Here is a 377-nt window from a genome sequence, read left to right as displayed (position 1 = left end):
ATACCATTTCCAATGGGGTAAAGGAAAGATTGAATTTGAGCTGCATCATTAAATCGAACACGAGTTTCAAGGAGGCCGAGAAATTGTAACCTGAACTCAGCAACGATGTCTCTGACTGCCAACTGATGATCTCTTTTGTTCAGGCCCCGTACATTCCATATTGCTGCATTTAACATGGATCACTAGGTATGGAGCTGCTCTTTTTAGGACCCCGAGTCGACTCATCTGTATCATCCAGTATGTGTAGTGCATCAAATGTATTATATATCACAATCGCCTTACCCTCTCCTCTCGACTTGGGCCTGTTGCATCTCTAGGGGAGTCACGGCCCTCTCTCTTCTTTTCTACCACTGGAGCTTGTGGTGGTCTGCTTATCT

Source organism: Sesamum indicum, unplaced genomic scaffold, assembly GCF_000512975.1.
Source record: "Sesamum indicum cultivar Zhongzhi No. 13 unplaced genomic scaffold, S_indicum_v1.0 scaffold00198, whole genome shotgun sequence".
Lineage (NCBI taxonomy): Eukaryota > Viridiplantae > Streptophyta > Magnoliopsida > Lamiales > Pedaliaceae > Sesamum > Sesamum indicum.
This window is presented reverse-complemented; position numbering follows the sequence as displayed.